Source organism: Chanodichthys erythropterus, chromosome 12, assembly GCF_024489055.1.
Source record: "Chanodichthys erythropterus isolate Z2021 chromosome 12, ASM2448905v1, whole genome shotgun sequence".
NCBI classification, from domain to species: domain Eukaryota; kingdom Metazoa; phylum Chordata; class Actinopteri; order Cypriniformes; family Xenocyprididae; genus Chanodichthys; species Chanodichthys erythropterus.
This window is the reverse complement of record NC_090232.1, coordinates 54,998,924-55,013,209: the sequence shown is the minus strand read 5'-3', so window position 1 is coordinate 55,013,209 and position 14,286 is coordinate 54,998,924. Positions and strand designations below refer to the sequence as shown.

Genomic DNA, 14,286 nt, shown 5'->3' with positions numbered 1-14,286 from the left:
TGTAGCACGTGTTAAGGCTGTCCATTACAGATTTGACATGACGTTGAGACATAAAGAATTTCTGTCTTTGCGACCCCATGACAGACTATGTGGAGAAGTAAGTGCTCTTTATTATAATTTTTGCATTACATTAAATTTACCTTATCTAATAATCAACAATACACAAATTACATGTAGAACTTTGAAAGAATTGGTAGCAATATGCAACAATTTGCAAAACATTTTTGAACTCCCTTTAACTTCTACATGTCAGTTTTTGTAGTGTAGATGCTGTTTGTTTTACTGAATATAATAAATAATAAATATAGCTATACAATAAGATATTATTTAATTCAGCTAAGGGATTTTAAGAGCAAGTATCAATACTGTTGTGTTGTCAAATTGTTTAGGTTATGGAAAGTTGCATCCGCTCTGTCCTTAACGAACACGACAAGTCTGGGAAAATTTATCAGTTAAACCATCACACCACCTTTGTAATTTTCTATGGCAAAAGAGAACAAGTGGCTCGACAAGGCTTAAAGGATGTGAGTGTGAAGATATACTTAAATATTAAAAATCTAATTATTTGAATATTGATATAAACATGCATATTTGTTATGTTGTACAGGTTAATTTTGAAGCATTTGATGGGGTTATCACATTTCTTAATATAAGGGACATCCACTGGATGTTTGTGGTAAGTGATGCAACTTACTTTTAAATACACTGATTTGCATGCATTAATTCCTGATTCAAACAGAGCTTTAAATGACTATAAAACACATAACCAGATGGTTGACTTTATAAAAACATAGCGAAATTAATCAACAACGCCTTATACAACCAAAATAAATCTAGCTTAACTTTTACATGCTTTTCAAGTGAGTTAACATTGTTTATTCCACGGACATTCATAGACACGTTACCTCAAGGGAAATCCTCCATTGCTTTGAGGATTACCCATAATCCTTCGTCATTACTAGCATTTGTTGCAGGTAGACTTTATTACAGCAGGTGGTACCATACTCACATTTAGTAGGATTTAATCTGAACCTTTTTAACTATGTTACATACACCCCCCTTAAATCCTGCAAAATTGGGTAAAAAAAAAACAAAAAAACATCTCTTTTTTTTTTATTAGATACCAAACAGTTGTTTCGTACTAGGAGCAAATGCGTTTCAAGTCAGTTAGAAACTCTCCACCTGGGAGAAAGTCAGTAAAGGGGTAGCTAAGCCCCATACCAACAAAGACACAAAAGATGCCGTGTACACCTCTCATATTGTAAACATTGCTTATTAGCAGATTCTTGTCAAATATTTCAGATAAACTAGTGTGAACACTCTTAAGACATATACATACACAAGCAATCTATCCAGAAAGCATGTTCCTCACAAAAGAAAACAAAGAATCAACTGTTGAAGCTGAGTCATCTACAACCTGTTCATTCATTTCACAAATGAGTCTAGCTGGGGGCTTAACAAGTCTACCTGCCCTAGTGCAGAGTGGAGGTGGCTGTTTGCAAACTACGTTGTCCTGTGCTAATGCACCTGGCTGTGCGTCACTAGCATGATCAGGGGAGGGGACACAATGAGCTCTTTCCACTGAGGGCGGGGAGGGTTCTACCTCAGACACCACACATTTCAGGGTCTAGGGGAAAGTGGTTGCGGCGCAGATATTGATGGAACAGATGTTTGTTTAATCCCACTCATAACATGTGGGACTATATTCACTTCAGTCTCTGAGAGAGAGGCACTCACAGCTACAACAGGTGAGCAATTGGGATGGCTGTCTGTAGCATCCTCATCATAAGTCTTATCCATTTGCAGTAACCACTCAAGTGTCTTTGACTCACTGTCCTGCACGTCAACAGGAACCACAGTGACACTTTGTGCACTTTCATTATCTGATGAGCAGCTTGACTCCAAAATGTCGTGACCTCCTGCTGGGAGGAAATTCACCGGGAGTAGGAGGTTTCTGTGAACAACTTTTTCTATGGATGTCACTGGGTCACTGAAGCATCTGTGGCCACCTGGCTTTGGAATGGGCAGGCAGGGACCTTATCATGTTCCCAAGAGTATCGCTCGACAACTCCATTTCCCATAGGATGGTATGGTGTGGTATGCGATTTCTGGATGCCAGCCATCTCCAGGAGCTCTTTAATGAGTCGGCTCTCAAAATTGTCTCCCTGGTCCGAATGGATGCGCTTTGGGAAACCATATATGCAAAAGAAGTCACTCCACAGACGACGGGCAACCTGCTTCGCTGACTGATTCTTGCAGGGGAATGCATGTGACAGCTTCGAAAAGTGATCCGTAACAACCGGAACATCTACACACTTCTTGTCCGACTGCTCAGCAGTCCAAAAGTCTATACACACGAGCTCCATCGGTTCAGAGGTGCAAATGCTTTCGAGAGGAGCACGGTCATTGGGCTCTGGGGTCTTCCCAACCACACAGCGAAAGCAGTTCCTCACATGGCTGATGATGTCATGTTCCATCCCTGTCCAAAAGAACCTCTGCCTGGCAAGAGAGAGTGTGCGAGCCTGTCCCTGATGACCAGCTGAATCGTGGAGGCCAGAAAGAACCTGGGCCTTAAGGGAGTCTGGAACAACAAACTGGTAGATTGCCATGTTCATTTGCCTGTCTTTCTTTACTTTGTACAACATACCATTTTTGATGGAGAGCTTGGCCCAGTGTCTCAACATTTTCATCACTCCATGAGACTCACTGGCACGTTCACGTCTAGTGGGTCTCCTGTGACGCTGGATGTAAAAGAGAACCCTGCCCAAGACGTCGTCCTGTTCTTGAAGATTAACCAGTTCACTCCTTGGTTGGGAGGCATTCTGTTTGATACTGACAAGCTAAGGAATAACTGGTCCTGTGCCTCTCATTCGGTTAACACCTCTGGAGTCATGTGCCTCTAGCACAGCTGAAACTTCCTGCAAGGAGAGGGACCCCTGAGGGGGGGCCGGGGTGACAACAGCATCATCTGTGGACTGATCAACAACTAACTGGCAGTTAGCAGCAGTAAATCTAAATGCATCTTGTACGGTCTCATCCACCATTCCACCAACTTGGTTCAGCAATGAGGCATAAGGTTCGCTCACAAGACGATGGCCTATGCATGACTGGACAAATGGCTCCCTGCTTAGAGCGTCTGCAACCACATTCTTAGGGCCAGAGACATAGCGCAGATCAAAACTGTATGCTGCAAGTTTTGAGACCCATCTCTGTTCACATGCATCCAACCTAGGCTTAGTTAAGATGTATGTTAACGGATTATTATCCGTCCAGACTGTGAAACGTCGTCCTTTCAGCCAGTGGCTAAACTTGTCGCAGACCGCCCATTTAAGAGCGAGAAACTCCAGCCGATGTGCTGGATAGTTCAGCTGGGAGTGCGATAGAGTCTTGCTGGCGAATGCCACTGGTCTGGCAACAGCACCATCAGGAGGCAACTGTGAGAGGACGGCTCCCAGGCCATCAAAGGAGGCATCAACAGCGAGGATGAATGGTGCATTAAAATCTGGATGGGCCAAGGTGACACTATGCACAAGCTCATGTTTCAAAGTTTTGAATGCTTCCCTGCACTCAACAGTCCAGTCAGTTGGAGACAGTCTAACATTGCCCTTCTTGAATTTCGGTTTATGGCCTCTACCTCTTTTGTGTGGTGTAGCCGGCTCAGCCACAAGACTGAACAGTGGCTTAGCCTTAGCTGAACATCCCTCGATGAAATGGTGGTAGTAGAGAACCATTCCCCAAGAAAGATCTGATTTTCTTAGCACTTGGTGTCTCCATATCAGATTCCATCAGATCGGCTTCCTGCACATCATTTATAGCTTGCACTTTACTCGGGTCTGTCTTAACACCATCTCCACATATCAAATAACCAACATTTCTCAAAATGGATATATCGTTTTGCAACAAAACTATATATATATATATATATATATATATATATATATATATATATATATATATATATATATATCCAACTACCAGCGTCTTTATCACAACTCTCGGCGGGAACTCGAGTTAAACGGGAAATTGTTTATACCTTGCAAATAACATTACAATAAAATGCATAAGGTAATCAAGAAACGTATGTATGTGTTTGAAATGTGTACTTACCAAATATACATTTCGCCTTTCATCTTTATGACGAATCTCCCTGCAAGAGTGTGCTGTGCTGGCCTGCTGCATCAGCAAATTCACAAAGAAAATTACCGCCTTGTGTTATATCTACCAAACAGCGCGGTTGTCAGTCAGAATTTCAAGCTTAACCAATCATATAAAACAAAGACGGAGTAATAATTAAAATATTTGTCATTTTGAATTATTAACACTTGATATCCTTATTGGAAAGGTTTAGCTTTCAAATTATGTCGATAAATTGGCCTATTATTAACAATTATGAGCAATCAGTACTTCTGGAAACCCAACCTTGTAAAAGTAATTTATTAGTAGTAATTTTTAATTTTTTCAACAAAATATTTATAGCCTATATTTTTTGTACATTTTTTTAAGATGATAAAGAAAACTGTGAAACAGTTTCCAGTCATTCCACAGGAATTTCAAATAAATCCTTCAGCAGAAAATATACAAAACCTCAGAAGAGAGATGGCACGGGATATTCTGCTTACAGCAGGTTATTGCTCAAATCAATATATCATTGCATTTTAATGTAATTTAATTAATTATACCAACTTAGGAAATATTATGCATAAGTAACTTTACATTTTATCTTAGAATCAAACGAGGAATTCTGCTCTACCTGTGGGCTGAGAGACCTCCCAAACGAGACAGATGTCCAGATGATTTACTGGGTAAATATCTACAGCTGCAAGAAATTATCAAAGTAGCTGGCGGCGCCGCCCAGCTATAGTGTGTTTAAGGGAGTAATCAAATCTGTTGTTATTATTAGCCTAAGTCACAGTTAGCGGCATGGATGCAGCATTGCACACATATTACAAAAGCAGCTTGCGTTCATTTACGATTAATTAATCCAGAAACAAGAAAAACATAACATAACATGTCTTGACATAACAGTGAAGTTAAGATAATGACTTTGCTCTCTTTATTGTATTCTTCATGCAGATTCAATGTGACAGGTGTTGAAGGTGGTTTCACATTTTATGTGTAAGCCTACAGTGCAATTCTTCTGATGAAACGGAATGGTTCTGTGAGTTGTGCAGGACGCACTAAAAAGGTGAAGGACAAACAGGCAAACAGTTAGCCTAAATGCTAAAGATGTGCCATGTATTACTTATGCAGGTAGAGAGATGAGGCTGATATTTCCAATATAACAGCAATACTTTTAATAAACAGAAGGCAAAGAACACCGAACATACACTTAACTTAAACAGAGAACGGACAAGGAGTGCAGGGAGTGAGTGCTATATAAAGGGAGTGATGATAATAGAGTCCAGGTGCAGGTGATGCGTGATGAGGAGCTGATGAGGGAAGTGAGTGCAGGTGAAGAAAAAGGAGGATCATGGGAAATGGAGTCCAGGGAACAAGGGATCCGTGACACCATGGCCCATTATTTTGGGTTGTTACGACCAAATTATCCACTAAATTTCTGCTTTTTAGTGAAATGTCTATAAAGGCCTGTAAAGATTTTGTTGTTGTTGTTTTTGTTCTGACAGTTTTTAATTGTTGGCTGTCTTTAAAGGTCCCGTTCTTCGTGATCCCATTTTTTTTAAACTTTAATTAGTGTGTAATGTTGTTGTTAGAGCATAAATAAAATCTGTAAAATTTTAAAGCTCAAAGTTCAATGCCAAGCGAGGTATTTTATTTAACAGAAGTCGCCTACATCGAACGGCCAGTTTCGACTACATCCCTCTACTTCCTTCTTTAATGACGTCACTAAAACAGTTTTTTGACTAACCTCCGCCCACAGGAATACACAAGAGTTGCGTTTGTAGAGTGTGTTTGTCGCCATGTCGTCGAAACACTGTTATTTTCATCCCGCAGTCCAATCACCTTTGTTTGGCCTTCCCAGGGACGCTGTACTTAGAGATCAGTGGTTACAATTTATGTTTAACTCGTTCCCGAAAATTATAATTGTGGTATCCTTACTGCAATAGTTAATATTGGACTGCAGTGCACATAATGGCCACAAGAGGGGACTATGTTTATGTATATGGCTGTTTTCCGTATGAGGTACTCTTCTGAGTGAGTGCTAACGTTGTACATTTTCTGTCACTGCTTGTGGAGATTAAAGAGTTCAGTCTCTCGGGAATTACTGTCTTTTGTGTTCATTCGGCACAACACCACAACAATCCACATGTAAAACTATGTGCAGCACACGTTATGGTAAGAGGCGTGACCTTTCCGGGCAAGGAACTCTAAGCTGCTGTCGAATCACAACACAGGAACCGCTGGGACAATCAGAATTCGTTACGTATTTCTGAAGGAGGGACTTCATAGAACAAGGAAGTCATCAGTCCGTTTTTATGACGGTGGAAACAGCGGTATACAGATAAATAAATTATGTGAAAAATACTGTGTTTTTTTACACACGAAACATGAACACATGTTATATTGCACACTATAAACACAATCAAAGCTTCAAAAAAACACAAAAAACTGGACCTTTAAATCTTTTTGTTGTTGTTATAATCATCACATCTAATATGAATAGAAATGTCATTTTATTTATATATTTATTTATTCATGTTATTTGTTTAGTTGTAGACCTTTTTCTTCTCTTTGTTAGAAAACATCTCAACAATAGTGGCAATGGATTTTTTTTTTCAAAACAAAACATTAAAAGAAAAGTTTATCTTAAACAGTTGCATGGTTTGCACTGATTTTAAAGATTTACTTTTAGAAATTGTTTCCAAATATATGTTAATGTCAATTTTAAATTGTTTAAAAATAGTTATTGTTCAATCCACTTGACTTTGGTTATAGGCCTAGAGTAAAAAAGCCATAATAATTATTAAATAACATATAAGTAGACAGTTATCTATATCAATTGTAAAATATTCTAATAACACTTAAGTAGAGGCCTACTCAATGTTACAGTTTTTTTCAGTTGTTAACATACTTTTGTCCATTCTGTAGTCACCTTTTCAAAACTCTAAACACATTTAGCACAACATCCGTCTGTTGTGATACCATTAACACAATTCATGTCGTTTTCACACAAAATGCAGTCAATTAACACGTTTTTAAAATTCTTACATTTTCTTTTCATATAAGCCTACCCCATACCAAAATCATGGATCTTTCTCATCTTATTTGCAAATGCTTAAACACAGCAAGTCAGAAAGGAAGACCCAATGTTCCAATCATTAAATATAGTATAAAACCTCTACTTTTGCAACAACAGCAGCTCAAAAGTATTAAAAAAAAATAGAAAAAAAAACAATTACAGTTTTTTACAGATGCTAGGACACATTTCTCAATACTTAGGTCACTTTTGCAAAACTCTTCACACAGTTCTCCTAACCAGCTGGCAAAGCAGTTGATTTCACATTCAAAATGCAGTACAACTACCAAAACACTGTATTCAGGTCTCAAATCAACTTATTCTTTCAGAACACTAGCAAAGGTTGACAGCCGACAAACACACTTTGTCACCCACAAAACAATGACCTAAAAAACATGTAGCATTAAACAATGTTTTCTTATGAAAAACAAGGACACATCTCTGTTTATAATTCACTGCAATATATGTTACTGAAATGAATCAGACATGATGCAGAATTTGTCAATATTTTATGTTGTTTATTTATTTTTATAATTTTTTTATAATTCCAAAATACAAGAATTTGTATACACACCATCCACTGATACAGATACAATTCAATTGTTTTTATAGCATTTAATTTTAAGATTTAAAATATATTTCATTAAAATATTACTGTAGGAATGTAGCAAATTGTTGTCTTATTCAGTTTTGTATTATGTTATTGTTTTGAACATAAGTTTACCAGTTTTGAAAACAGTATGTAAGCATGTGCAAATCGGTCTGTACATACAAAGAGTTTTAGCAGTTGTTGTGTCTGAGTGAGAAAATAATTCATGAAATTTGAGAGATGTAGTCATTGAAAGCATGTTGTGCCAAAACAATGATAATTGATCCTCAGTTTAGCCCACATAGACTTCTGTTGTGCTCACTGTGTGAAGAGTTTTGCAAAAGTGACCTAAGTATTGAGAAATGTGTCCTAGCGTCTGTAAAAAACTGTAATAAGCATTTTTAATTAGCAGATCACTGAAATATGAACGAATGAATGAATGAATGAATGAATGAGGCATTTATATAGCGCTTTCATATGTACTACTGTACACCCAAAGCGCTTTACAATCATATAAGGGGTCTCTCCTCATCCACCTCCAATGTGCAGCATCCACTTGGATGATGCGACGGCAGCCACAGTACAACGGCGCCAGTGCGCTCACCACACACCAGCTGTAGGTGGAGAGGAGAGAGAGTGAAAGAGCCAATTCAATGGATGGGGATTATTGGGAGGCCGTGATTGGTAAGGGCCTATGGAGGGAATTTGGCCAGGACACCGGGGTTACACCCCTACTCTTTACGAGAAGTGCCATGGGATTTTTAGTGACCACAGAGAGTCAGGACCTTGGTTTAACGTCTCATCCGAAGGACGGTGCTTGTTACAGTACAGTGTCCCCGTCACTATACTGGGGCGTTAGGACCCACACAGACCACAGGGTGAGCACCCCCTGCTGGCCTTACCAACACCTATTCCAGCAGCTACCTGGTTTTCCCAGGAGGTCTCCCATCCAGGTACTAACCAGGCTCAGCCCTGCTTAGCTTCAGTGGGCAACCGGTCTTGGGCTACAGGGTGATATGGCTGCTAGCGATATTGCGAATATAGCAGATGCCAGTCAAAGTTGGAAGCATAGTCGAACTTCTTTTTATTACATGGACATGGACATGGACAGTAAGACTCTTTGAATCAGATTTGTTCAGTGTGGATGAAGAACAACACAGAGGAGCAGAGAGAAAATAATATTTGAGTAAGGGAGAAGAATAGATGGAGGAGAGGAGAAGTTGGATCAGAACAAGGGAAAAGAAGAGATTGTGCATCTCTGTTTTTCACTTACATGTGGAGTCTATGAAAGCTTATTTCTGCCATGAATAGAAAATAAAAAAGGTAATTATGTCTTTTTATCACACATTTCTGACTTTTTAACCCTTTCGATCGTGAGTTTAAAATATTCTAACTGTCCCCCCAGAGTGAGTTTTTTTAAGGTGACCGTTATTTTAGAACGTTCGCCTTTAATGTTTCCATAGCGACGCGTCTTGCGCGTCATGAGCGCTGAATGCAACAACAATAACACTGTATGACAGATGGATCATCTGACCAGTAGCTGCCCTGAGCAATTCTGTTACTTTCGTCTTCTTTTTTCTACCGCACATTATATAAAATAATGACTCTCTTCTGTTGCCAAGAATGCACACATTCAAAATTCAACCAAAAATGTAGAAAAAAATGGCTTACATGCATTATACTATTACTGCAGTAAAAGGAAACTGGGTAACACTTTAGAATAACTCACGCTATGAAGCATTAGTTAAGCATTAGTAAATAGTTAATTTATCATTTATAAAACATTAATAGACATTAGTAAGCCATTTATAAATACAGCTATAAATGCTTTGTTCTTGATTTATAAGCATATCTATAAAGAGTTTAATAATTGTATTTTCATACTTTATTAATGATCAATTTATCATTTCTAAATTATGTATTACATTATTCACAAAGCAGTAATTTAGGAGTTGTCAGTGGTTCATAAGATCATTTAGGAAGTGTAAGTAAATGATTAATAAAATATTTAAATGTACATTTATGCATCTTATTATTTAGACATATATCATTAGTTACTCAGTGTGTTAATAAATGCTTTATTAACATATTCCTAGTGTCAAAACTTCCACGGTACTAACTTTAAAAATTAGAGAACAGCAGTGCAGTAGATCACTGAACCTTTAAATCTCATTTATAAAAGCTTTACAGAGCATAAATAGTGCTCACTTTAGATGAGCTCACAAAAATAGTTAACTGACCACTTCTAAATGTTTTATAATTACCTGAATGAATCATGAATTGCAGTAGGAATATGTGTTAATAAAACATTTATTAGCACACTAAGTAACTATTACTATGTGTCTAAATAATAAGATGTATAAATGAATGTTTAAATAGTTTATTAATCATTTACTTACACTTCCTAAATGAACTACTGACAACTCCTAAATAACTGGTTTGTAAATAATGTAATACTTAATTTAGAAATGATAAATTGATTATTAATAAAGTATGAAAATACAATTATTAAACACATTATATATATGCTTATAAATCAAGAATAAAGCAATTATAGCTGTATTTATAAACTACTTACTAATGTCTATTAATGCTTTATAAGTGATGAAATAACTATTAACTAATGCTTAACTAATGCTTCATAGTGTGCAGTTATTATAAAGTGTTACCGGAAACTGAATTATAAAAACAATGGATTTCATATTTTCTGCAGGTAGAACTGAAACATGACAGTGATGCAGTTTTCATAATGCCATCAACTGTTAGTATTTTGACAGTCATTGTGCTTTGATTGACTATATAGTGTTTGACAGAGTGACATGATTTTGAATCAGGTTTGCTGTGTTTTGATAGAGTTAGTATGTGTTGAAAAGGGTTTTTAGCATTTTGAAATGTAGAGTTTGTGTTTATTTAACAAAACATGGTTTTGGGCAGAAAATTAACTATTTAACTAACTGTGTGATGAATGTGTGTTGCTGTGTTAAGAGTTAATTAAAAGTATTTTAAGTATTGCTAAACGCTTGTTAGCAATTGAAAAAAACTGTAATTATCTTATATGAAAACTCCTTTACTTTGAAATAGAATATTTATTTGTAATATAATGTACTCCAATCTAACTTTTTTCTTGAACAGAAAGTTCAATGAATTAAAAGCAATAATATATCTTGTTTGGACAATGGAGCATAACTAATTATGACATCTATAACTTCAAATTTTTTTCCTATTCAGCCTGAAATAAAGTAGCACATCAAATATCTGTAATCCAGTAACCCTCAAAAGATGATGATTTATTTATTGTTCCAAACTGTACATTAATGTGCATTTCCATTCAAAGGAATTATTATTGTACATGACAATAAAACCTATTTATGTATGTTTACAAGTGTAATTGGTAATTCCAAAATACAAGAATTTGTATACACACCATCCACTGATACAGATACAATTCAATTGTTTTTATAGCATTTAATTTTAAGATTTAAAATATATTTCATTAAAATATTACTGTAGGAATGTAGCAAATTGTTGTCTTATTCAGTTTTGTATTATGTTATTGTTTTGAACATAAGTTTACCAGTTTTGAAAACAGTATGTAAGCATGTGCAAATCGGTCTGTACATACAAAGAGTTTTAGCAGTTGTTGTGTCTGAGTGAGAAAATAATTCATGAAATTTGAGAGATGTAGTCATTGAAAGCATGTTGTGCCAAAACAATGATAATTGATCCTCAGTTTAGCCCACATAGACTTCTGTTGTGCTCACTGTGTGAAGAGTTTTGCAAAAGTGACCTAAGTATTGAGAAATGTGTCCTAGCGTCTGTAAAAAACTGTAATAAGCATTTTTAATTAGCAGATCACTGAAATATGAACGAATGAATGAATGAATGAATGAATGAGGCATTTATATAGCGCTTTCATATGTACTACTGTACACCCAAAGCGCTTTACAATCATATAAGGGGTCTCTCCTCATCCACCTCCAATGTGCAGCATCCACTTGGATGATGCGACGGCAGCCACAGTACAACGGCGCCAGTGCGCTCACCACACACCAGCTGTAGGTGGAGAGGAGAGAGAGTGAAAGAGCCAATTCAATGGATGGGGATTATTGGGAGGCCGTGATTGGTAAGGGCCTATGGAGGGAATTTGGCCAGGACACCGGGCTTACACCCCTACTCTTTACGAGAAGTGCCATGGGATTTTTAATGACCACAGAGAGTCAGGACCTCGGTTTAACGTCTCATCCGAAGGACGGTGCTTGTTACAGTACAGTGTCCCCGTCACTATACTGGGGCGTTAGGACCCACACAGACCACAGGGTGAGCACCCCCTGCTGGCCTTACCAACACCTATTCCAGCAGCTACTCGTTTTCCCAGGAGGTCTCCCATCCAGGTACTAACCAGGCTCAGCCCTGCTTAGCTTCAGTGGGCAACCGGTCTTGGGCTACAGGGTGATATGGCTGCTAGCGATATTGCGAATATAGCAGATGCCAGTCTCAGTTGGAAGCATAGTCGAACTTCTTTTTATTACATGGACATGGACATGGACAGTAAGACTCTTTGAATCAGATTTGTTCAGTGTGGATGAAGAACAACACAGAGGAGCAGAGAGAAAATAATATTTGAGTAAGGGAGAAGAATAGATGGAGGAGAGGAGAAGTTGGATCAGAACAAGGTAAAAGAAGAGATTGTGCATCTCTGTTTTTCACTTACATGTGGAGTCTATGAAAGCTTATTTCTGCCATGAATAGAAAATAAAAAAGGTAATTATGTCTTTTTATCACACATTTCTGACTTTTTAACCCTTTCGATCGTGAGTTTAAAATATTCTAACTGTCCCCCCAGAGTGAGTTTTTTTAAGGCGACCGTTATTTTAGAACGTTCGCCTTTAATGTTTCCATAGCGACGCGTCTTGCGCGTCATGAGCGCTGAATGCAACAACAATAACACTGTATGACAGATGGATCATCTGACCAGTAGCTGCCCTGAGCAATTCTGTTACTTTCGTCTTCTTTTTTCTACCGCACATTATATAAAATAATGACTCTCTTCTGTTGCCAAGAATGCACACATTCAAAATTCAACCAAAAATGTAGAAAAAAATGGCTTACATGCATTATACTATTACTGCAGTAAAAGGAAACTGGGTAACACTTTAGAATAACTCACGCTATGAAGCATTAGTTAAGCATTAGTAAATAGTTAATTTATCATTTATAAAACATTAATAGACATTAGTAAGCCATTTATAAATACAGCTATAAATGCTTTGTTCTTGATTTATAAGCATATCTATAAAGAGTTTAATAATTGTATTTTCATACTTTATTAATGATCAATTTATCATTTCTAAATTATGTATTACATTATTCACAAAGCAGTAATTTAGGAGTTGTCAGTGGTTCATAAGATCATTTAGGAAGTGTAAGTAAATGATTAATAAAATATTTAAATGTACATTTATGCATCTTATTATTTAGACATATAGCATTAGTTACTCAGTGTGTTAATAAATGCTTTATTAACATATTCCTAGTGTCAAAACTTCCACGGTACTAACTTTAAAAATTAGAGAACAGCAGTGCAGAAGATCACTGAACCTTTAAATCTCATTTATAAAAGCTTTACAGAGCATAAATAGTGCTCACTTTAGATGAGCTCACAAAAATAGTTAACTGACCACTTCTAAATGTTTTATAATTACCTGAATTAATCATGAATTGCAGTAGGAATATGTGTTAATAAAACATTTATTAGCACACTAAGTAACTATTACTATGTGTCTAAATAATAAGATGTATAAATGAATGTTTAAATAGTTTATTAATCATTTACTTACACTTCCTAAATGAACTACTGACAACTCCTAAATAACTGGTTTGTAAATAATTTAATACTTAATTTAGAAATGATAAATTGATTATTAATAAAGTATGAAAATACAATTATTAAACACATTATATATATGCTTATAAATCAAGAATAAAGCAATTATAGCTGTATTTATAAACTACTTACTAATGTCTATTAATGCTTTATAAGTGATGAAATAACTATTAACTAATGCTTAACTAATGCTTCATAGTGTGCAGTTATTATAAAGTGTTACCGGAAACTGAATTATAAAAACAATGGATTTCATATTTTCTGCAGGTAGAACTGAAACATGACATTGATGCAGTTTTCATAATGCCATCAACTGTTAGTATTTTGACAGTCATTGTGCTTTGATTGACTATATAGTGTTTGACAGAGTGACATGATTTTGAATCAGGTTTGCTGTGTTTTGATAGAGTTAGTATGTGTTGAAAAGGGTTTTTAGCATTTTGAAATGTAGAGTTTGTGTTTATTTAACAAAACATGGTTTTGGGCAGAAAATTAACTATTTAACTAACTGTGTGATGAATGTGTGTTGCTGTGTTAAGAGTTAATTAAAAGTATTTTAAGTATTGCTAAACGCTTGTTAGCAATTGAAAAAAACTGTAATTATCTTATATGAAAACT

General features: G+C 36.4%; 1 pseudogene; it reads right to left on the bottom strand.

Annotated features, from left to right (window-relative positions):
- Nucleotides 1–8,695: 8,695 nt before the first annotated feature.
- Nucleotides 8,696–8,812, bottom strand: LOC137033209 (5S ribosomal RNA; annotated as a pseudogene).
- Nucleotides 8,813–14,286: the final 5,474 nt, after the last annotated feature.